The sequence below is a fragment of the Schistocerca piceifrons genome, chromosome X (assembly GCF_021461385.2).
Source record: "Schistocerca piceifrons isolate TAMUIC-IGC-003096 chromosome X, iqSchPice1.1, whole genome shotgun sequence".
Classification (NCBI taxonomy): Eukaryota; Metazoa; Arthropoda; class Insecta; order Orthoptera; family Acrididae; genus Schistocerca; species Schistocerca piceifrons.
In genome coordinates, this window is record NC_060149.1 from 898152992 (window position 1) to 898161389 (window position 8398).

The window sequence follows — 8398 nt, forward strand, 5'->3', positions numbered from 1 at the left end:
ATGTTATTTGGCTTATGCTTTGAGGTTATAATTTAAGTATTTGTGGAAAAGAACTGCTGTTAAACTGAGAATCATTAACCTGTATAGAAATCCATTATTTTAAACATAGTAAAGGAAAACATAAATGATCATAGTAACCTCACATTGTAAACAATGAACAAGTATAATTCACTCGTAATACAGATGTTAAAAAAAAAAAAATCTGAACACCTGTGGTGACACCAGAAGTATGGAATGCTATCCTTATCTATGATCTATAAACTGCCAGCCAGAACTCAGATTATTCAGAGTTGGGTGTAAGGCACACCAGTTTTGTTCAGTGGGTTCCAGAGGTGCTCAGTAGATTTGAGGACGCACACAAGTACCCTCACATTTGTGGAATGTTCAAGCCATTCTGACAAAATTTGAAAGCCATGGAGTGATACACTACTTTCTTAGAAGTATAGGTCACCTGTATGGTCTTAGAAGCAAACAGATTTATGCACTTGATCTAACAATAAGTTTATGTAACATTCACCAATGAGAACATAGCAGTCTCATCACAGACCTCATTTCATTGTGTGCAAATATCCCCCCTCCTCCTCCATGATACCTGCCTGAATGATGCTCTGTGAGGAAGTATGGTGCACTACTGCAGTTGGCTATTGACATACTTGCACCCATATTGATCTGTGCTGTTGCCTGTGGTGAGCATCGGTATACATTTGAGTTGATGGCTTCCATACCCCATAGAGTGATGGAAGTTATGGTTGTTTGGCACTGAAATGGTGAGGGATTTTTTACATTATGGCCTGTCCACTTGGTTACAATCCGTGATAGTCGACAGGGTCTCTGTAATCAACATATTATATATCGTGCTGAGCACCAGTTATGAGGGTCGCCCAGAACATAATGTACCACATTTTCTTTTCTCAACCAACAATGGTACGAATGCGAAACTTTAGATGTGCAGTATTTGAAGTTTCCGGAGTCCGCATGCAAATTTTTCATTTCCTCCAACAGATAGTGTAGCTGCAGCAATATTTCAAAATGATACCTGTAAGTGATGTATGTTACAAGCAGCAAGTCATAATTGAATTTCTTAGTGCAAAGAAACAAGTTGTTAGGAATGTTCACAAACATGTGTGTGCTGTTTATTGAGCATCTGCAATCGACAGAAGTACCTTTGGTTACTGGGCAAAGAGGATGAGGTCATTACGAAATGGCAATTTGCAGAGCTCCAGGATTTCCAGTGTTTGGGGAGGCCATACATGGCTGTTACATCTGACAACATGCATCTTGCTGATGTGCTCATTCGCGAAGACTGACGGCTAACTTGGCAGTTGGCGCAGACGCTATCAATCGGCAAGGAAAGTAGATGCAATTAGTACCCCAGGTGATTGATTGATTCAACATGATAACGCTCAGCCACACACAAGTTTGAGGACTTCAGAACACATCGCTAAACATGGTTGGACAGAGTTACTTCACCTATTGCCCCCTGTGGGTCTGGTGGTAAGAATAGGCCCGATGTATTCCCGCCTGTTGTAAGAGGTGACTAAAAGGAGTTTCACACATTTAGGCTTTTATGTGATCGTTCTGTGTCGGGTTTGACCTCCATTCTTCGAAATTTTCCCGAAGAGCGAGCCAATTGGGGAAGACACCTTACATGGTGCATTGAGATCTTTAGCCCACTTTCTGGTCGTTGCATTGCAGTCTCGTCCCTTCTCCATCTCTTGGACGAGGATGCAGATGACAAGGGATGAAACATAGTCAATCATCTCTTGATTGTGGTAATACACCAACAGTCTCTAAGTGTTCACGAGCTCTACTCAACACACAGAAGCATGACCCCAAATCGTTCCCTTCCCTGGCAACACCATGGGAGGACCGTCAGGCTAAGGATGACAGCGGATCTTATTCGCCTCGTTACCTTATATGTGCAAAAGCTGATGGGGAATCTTTCGTGACGATGTAGCCTCAGCTTTTTGTTGAGCATTTAAAGGTAAAGTTTAGGGAGGTGGAGGGCTTGTCCAAAATGAGATCTGGGTCAGTCTTGATCAAAACAGCATCCTCTGTCTAGTCACAGGAGCTGCTTGTGACAACCTGGGGGATGTTTCTGTAACCATCAGGCCCCATAAGAGCTTAAATATGGTCCAGGGTATCATACTTGACAGGGACCTTCTTTTGCAGTCTGACGATGAGCTGCGGGCCAATTTAGGACGACGAGGTGTACATTTAGTCCAAGGTCTCCACCGGGGTCCAAGGGATAATCAGGTGGCCACTGGTGCCTTAATCTTGGCCTTCAAGGGTGATAAATTGCCCGAGAAGGTAAAGGTGATTGTGTACCGCTGTGATGTAAAGTCCTGTATCCCTCCCCCAATGCGGTGCTTTAAGTGCTAGAAGTTTGCCAATGTCTTCCCACTGTGTACCTCCAGCATCACATGTCAAGATAGTGGACGCCCATCACATCTCAATACTCCATGTGCTCCGCCTCCCATCTTTGTCAACTGCAGAGAGCACCATTCGCCTTACTTGACCAACTACAGTATTCTCCAGAAAGAAAGGAAGATCATGGATTAAAAGACCATGGACCGACTGATCTCCACTGAGGCTAAGAGAAAATTTGAACACCTGCATCCTGTGTGTATTACATCGTCTTACGCCGCCACTACAGCAGTTATGGCACCATCAGCTCTGCCAACCAGTCACTTCTCGGAGCCGTAAGGCAAAACTTGCCCCCTTGATGATGGGGGGAATTTCCCTCCCTATTGCTCCTTCACCAGCTACTTTGGAAGCAACACCTCCCAAACCATCGGGGACGCCTGTCCCCACTCCTAAGCCAGAGAAGCTGAAGTCATCTTCGGCTACTCTCACGAGGAAGGGGTCCCTTGGGTCACTCCCTTCCCAGGTTTCTGCTAGTGGGAAAGGTGACACCTGCCAGCAGCTAAAGAGCCCAAAAGCAGCTGGTCGTAGGGCTTCACGCTCATCCTCAGTCCTGGAGACTGAGCCAGTGAAGTCCTCCCAGCCAGGGAAACCCAAGGAGCAGCGAGAGAAACCCAAAAACAAAACCCCTAAGACCAAGGAAGTTGTGGTGGCACCCACACCACCGCTACCTACATGCTCTGTGTCTGAGGACGGGGTGGAGATTTTTGGCGTCCGCTGAGGACCTAGATCTTGCCAGAACCTCAGACACAATAGTTATACACTGCTTAGGCAATAAGTCGGTGGCAGCAGGTGACCCTGAGGCGTAAACTACCTCATTGAAAGTTCCATGCTTTCCCAGTCTCAAGATGTCATACTCCAGTGGAATTGCGGCAGTTTTTTCCACTGCCTGGCTGAGGTACGGCAACTGTTAAGCTTTCCACCTGCTTTCTGCATTGCTCCAGGAAACCTGGTTCCTGGCAATGCAGACCCCTGCCCTCTGCGGCTATAAGGAACAATAGCGATCATAATAGTGTGTCAGGTGGAGTTTGCATATATGTCCTAAACTCAGACTGTAGTGAAACTGTGCCCCTTCAAACCCCTCTAGAAGCTGTGGCTGTCAGAATAACAACACAGGAAATAACTGTCGGCAATGTATATCTTCCTCCAGATGGTTCAGTACCCCTGAATGTATTAGCTGCACGATTGATCAACTCCCTAAACCTTTCCTACTTCTGGGAGATTTTAATGCCCATAACCCCCTTGTGGGGCGACACCGTGCATACTGGCAGAGGCAGAGATGTCGAAACTTTACTGTCTCAATTCGACCTCTGCCTCTTAAATACTGGGGCCGCCATACATTTCAGTGTGGCTCATGGTAGTTACTCGGCCATTAATTTATCACTTTGCAGTCCAGGTCTTCTCCCATCTATCCACTGGAGAGCACATGACGACTTGTGTGGTAGTGACCACTTTCCCATCTTCCTGTCTCTGCCCCTCAGGCCCATGGACACCTGCCCAGATGGGCTTTAAACAAGGCGGACTCGGAAACTTTCACCTCTTGCTGTCACCGTTGAATCTCCCCCACATGGTATCATCGATGTGATGGCTGAGCAGGTAACTACAACAATTGTTTCTGCAGCAGAAACGTGATCCATCGCTCTTTAGAGTGCCCGAGGCGTAAGGCAGTCCCTTGGTGATCGCCGAAAGTTGCTGAAGCAATTAAGGAGCGTTGGCGAGCTCTACAGCGACACCCTGTGTGGAGCACTTCATAGCCTTTAAACGGCTCCGTGCGCACGTTCGCCAACTTATCAAACTACGGAAGCGGGAGAGGTACGTTTCGACCATTGGGTGTCGTACGTCATCTTCCCAAGTCTGGGCAAAGATCAAATGGCTTATCGGGCACCAGGTGTTCCTGGTGTTACCATAAATAGCGTGTTATCTACCAACACAAATGCGATTGCCGAGTACTTTGCTGAGCACTATGCTCAAGTCTCTGCATCAGAGAATTACCCCCCAGCCTTTCGCACTCTCAAACGGTGGCTGGAAGGGAACGTCCTAGAATTCGCTACACACCACAGTGAATCCTATAACACCCTATTTACAGAGTGGGAGCACCTCAGTGCCCATGCACATTGCCCCGACAAAGCTCCTGGGCCTGATAGGATCCACAGCCAAATGATTAAACATCTTTCAACTGACTACAAGCAACGTCTCCTCATCATCTTCAACCGGATGTGGTGTGATAGCGTCTTTTCATCACAATGGCGGGAGAGCACCATCATTCCAGTGCTCAAACCCTGTAAAAACCCGCTTAGGATTGGTTTTTGATGCTTGATTGACTTGGCTTTCTCATCTTTGTCAGCTTAAGCAGAAGTGCTGTCAGCACCTGAATGCCCTCCATTGCCTGAGCAACACCAATTGGGGTGCAGATCACTCTTCACTGCTGAGGCTCTACAGAGCCCTTGTTCAATCCTGAATTGACTATGGGAGTGTGGTTTATGGTTTGGCAGCGCCATCAGCGTTGCATTTACTCGACTCTGTGCACCACTGCGTGTTTCGACTAGCGACAGGAGCTTTTAGGACAAGTCCAGTGACCAGCGTATGGTAGAGGCTGGGGTCCCTCCATTGGAGATCAAACTTGCACAACTGCTCACCATTTATGCAGCACACATTCATAGTTCTCCTGAGCATATGAATTACTGTCTCCTTTTCCCGCACTCAGCATTCCATCTCTCGCGTTGGAGCCCAGATCGGGGCTAATGATTGCAGTTCATGTGTGATCGCTTCTGTCTGAACTGAAGTCCTTGCCTTTACCACCTCTCCTCGAGGTCCATTCATGTACACCTACGTGGTGTAGCTGTAGGCCAAAGCTTTGCATAGATGTTTTGCATGGCTCGAAGGACTCCGTTAACCCTGCGGCTCTCCGCTGTCACTTCCTCTAGATTCTTGACATGTTCCAGGGCTCTGAAGTGGTTTACACTGACTGCTTGATGCCCGATGGGTGCGTTGGCTTTGCTTATGTGCACGGTGGCCATATTGAACACCATTCCTTATCTGATGGCTGCCGTGTATTCGCTGCAGAGCTAGTGGCCATTTCTTGTGCAATTCAGTATCTCTGTTCATGCCCTGGGGAGTCTGACTCCTTGAGCAGCCTGAAAACTATCGACCAGTGCTACCCTTGTCACCCTGTGGTGTAGCGTCCATCCATGAGTTTGGTGATACTCGTCTGGACCCCTGGTCACGTCGGAATCCCAGGAAATGAACTTGCTGACAGGCTGGCCAAACAGGCTACATGGAAACCACTTCTAGAGATGGGCGTCCCCACAACTGACCTGCATTCATTATTAGGCCGCAAGGTTTTTCAGCTTTGGGAGACGGAATGGCAAAATATCAGTACGCACAACAAACTGAGAGCCATTAAGGGGACCACAAATGTGTGGAAGTCCTCGATGAGGGCCTCTCGCAGGGACTCCGTGGTTCTCTGCCGGCTCCGCATTGGCCATGCCTGGGTGACCCACGACTACCTCCTGCGCCGTGAAGATCCTCCTCAGTGTTGGTGCGGTGCTCGGTTGACAGTGGCCCATATTCTTCTGCTCTGTCCTTCTTTGGCTGCCCTGCCATTTCATCTTCGGTTGCCGGACTCTTTATCATTGATTTTAGCAGACAACGCCTCATCAGCTGGTTTGGTTTTACGTTCCATCTGTGAGCGTGGGTTTTATCGTTCAATCTGAGTTTTAATGCATGTCCCTTGTCCATCTGTGTCCTCTACCCTAATGGTTTTAGGGTGGAGGTTTTAATGTATTGCAGAGTGGCTGGTTTTTCCTTCTTATTTCTGTGGTTGGCCAGCCACTGTAATCTGCTTCCTTGTTTTATTCCCTGCTAACTGTTTCTTGCATCTCCGTTGTTTTCGTGTCGTCTTTTGTTCCTTTCAGTGTTTGTTGCCTTTCCTTTGTTCTTGTGGTCTTCCTTTCTTTCTGTTTTGTGTTATATGTCTCGTCTGTTTTATTCTCACACTTGTGGCATTGTTTTATTAGGAACAAGGGACCGATGACCATGTAGTCTGGTGCCTCCACCCCCCCCCCCCCCCCCTCTTTTAACTCTTTTAAACCAACCAGCCAATCCACTTCACCTATTCTACAGCCTTGACTGTGGGTCATTAAGGATGCCATTCGTGGAAGGCATTTTGAGGATAACGAAGAGGTGATTCCCACAGTGAAGAAATGGCTTTGTCACCAGGACAAGCAGTGGTACCAATAAGACATACACACCATAGAAGAGGAAGGAGGTATGTGGAAAAATAGGGAGTGTAGAAGAAATATCAGTCTTTCTTGTGTTCAATAAATAATTACTGAAGAAAAAACATGTACATTACTGTCAGGGTGACCCATCGCATCTGGCCAAGAGATTGTCACTCTGCTTGGCAGGTCAGTGTCTGACAACACCCCAGTTGTGTGATGTGCTGAAGTATTCCATTCATCATCACTAAAGGAGTGCAACTTCTCCAGTGCTGCAGCTATTGCCAATTAGTTGCCCATGAGTATGAATATGAAAGAGTTGTTTCCTTTTTTAGAACACTTGAAATCTTCATAAATAATTTTTTACAAAATAAAATAACCAAAAGCACATTCCGTTTAGTGGAACTACATATCCTTTTAGTTTACAATTTCATTGTGGTGTAGTCATTATTACAAATAGATAACTTGGATGAAAAAAAAACAAACCTTGTGAGGTTTTATGGTAATAATTGTGCCATGTGTACAGTTGGTGAAAAAAAGGTGAAATTTATGGACGACTTTCTTAGTTTATAAAGGGGGCAGGCTGGAATTCTGAGGTAAACCACAAACACAAATGAGAAATTAAAGCATTTGTACAAGTAGGGACATATTGATTACTTTGAAAATAAAATGTTCAGAACTTTAAAATGACAGACAACATTGCAAGCTACTGACAATTTGGATTTAGGAACGATTTTATATAGAATTTGATTGTTAATTAATGCAGAAAATGAACTTAGATCAAGCTGAACTCCGAAATCTGTATTCTAGGAACATTAATCTGAGATTAGTCCAACACTGGCTAGCAAATTGGCAAATCAAGTTGTCACAAGTCAGTGTGAGCCAATAAAAAATGGAATACATTTTGTGCAAATAAAAGTTGTAAATGATCAAATAATAAGGAAGCTATTGTTAACACTTCCACATCATTGAAGATTTTTGAAAGGTTAGAGTGCAGAAAGTATTGGTTATGTATGTAATGAGCAGAGAACTGCTCCCATAAGAATTCTTAGACCAAGGTAGTTACTAATGTTGAATAAGAGTAAAGCCATTTCAAGAGACACACAGTAAAAGAAAAAGAAAGGAAAATTTGGACTATTTGCAGTGAAAAGTAAGTATTTGGGGTTCAACAGCAGACAACAATAACTGAACATCTCTTACAAAAATGCTCTCTAGGCTTGAACAACAGTAAATTCTAGGCAAGTCATGGTCACCGGTGGGTAATAATTTACTGTAGAACATGCCCATTGCTGGAACTGCATGCACATTGCTGAACGGGAATAGTATGTACAGTGTTAGGCATAAAAACTGAGTGCTGGCCGGCCGCCACAGAGACTGTCCGAGTCATTCACTTAAGGTGGCCAATAAATCTGACAGCCCCTGACACCACTGAGTCTGGCCATCTGCACAGTCTGGCAACATTGTAAGATGCAGAAGTCGCAGGAGGATATGTTATCTATTTCCGAGATGATGTGTTGTGTGAGCCCATGGTCTAGTGGGAATCGTTGTGCATTCTAAACTTGTTGTCGCATGCTCGCGTCCAACTGCCTCTCTTTCTTTTTTTTTTTTTTTTAACAACATTTCGGCCATCGTCTAAAGTTAAAAGTCTGTTTGAATATCTAAGATAATTCCCTTTACTTTGTACCCACCAGTGAAACAATTCCGCAGGACAGCTCGTGGCTGCGTCGTGATCAGAGCAGTTTATGCTTGAGTGTTTC